This window comes from Buceros rhinoceros, unplaced genomic scaffold (genome assembly GCF_000710305.1).
Source record: "Buceros rhinoceros silvestris isolate BGI_N320 unplaced genomic scaffold, ASM71030v1 scaffold23932, whole genome shotgun sequence".
Classification (NCBI taxonomy): Eukaryota; Metazoa; Chordata; class Aves; order Bucerotiformes; family Bucerotidae; genus Buceros; species Buceros rhinoceros.
Genome location: NW_010399805.1, coordinates 2,594 through 3,425, shown reverse-complemented (window position 1 = coordinate 3,425; position 832 = coordinate 2,594).

Sequence of the window (832 nt, the reverse complement as noted above, 5' to 3'; positions counted from 1 at the left end):
TTGGGGGGTTGCGTGTAGCATGGCTGCCGGTGCAGCACCCGGCACAGGCGCAGGAAGGGCTGGGGTCCCCTGCTGCTGCGGGAGAAGCGTGTGAGAGCAGCCCAAGAGTGGCCCTGGGCACACCGGCTCTCAGCAATCGACGCCAGCAGCGTGGCCCGTCCGTGCCCCAGGGGAGCGGGGGCTGCCGGGGGCAGGGGAGGGCAGTGAGCAGCCACTGCGTTGTGGGCAGGGCAGCAGGTTCAAGTCCTCAGTCTCTAGTGATGATGCTCTGCTGCAGCTCTGCCGGCATCTCTGAGGGGTCCCTCAGCTGGAGCGGCAAGTCCAAAAGTGCCTGTTGAGCATTAGCTGGTTGGTGGCCCGTGGGGAGCTGAACCCTCCAGGTGGCTGCTGGGTGCCGCTGCCTGGACCATCGCAGAGCCTCCTTCCACCCACTGCACAACTCAACAGGCTTCCACGGACTGATCCCGAGCACCGACTTGTTGGAGGAAAGGGGAGTTAGGCCTCGGTAAACACCACGAGGTGAAACCTGCATCTCTTTCATGAACAGGTCAAGAACACCGAAGATTTTGTAAGGTTTCACAAAGGTTCAGGTGGAGCGGGAAGAGCTCCTGTAGCACCCAGGTGTTTTCATCACGTTGGTTGTGGGAAGATCTTCCATACTTCAGTGATGGACATCTGCCCGCTAGCCCAAAAGCAGAGTGCTGACAGGCAGAGCTGGTTTTCGGAGTGGCAGGGCACTGTCTAAATGTGGAACACATCTGAGCGGGGGGCAGAAGCACCTGTGGAGTCGGAGCACTTGAGCACTGAGACGCGCTGCCCAGGAAGGGCCCTC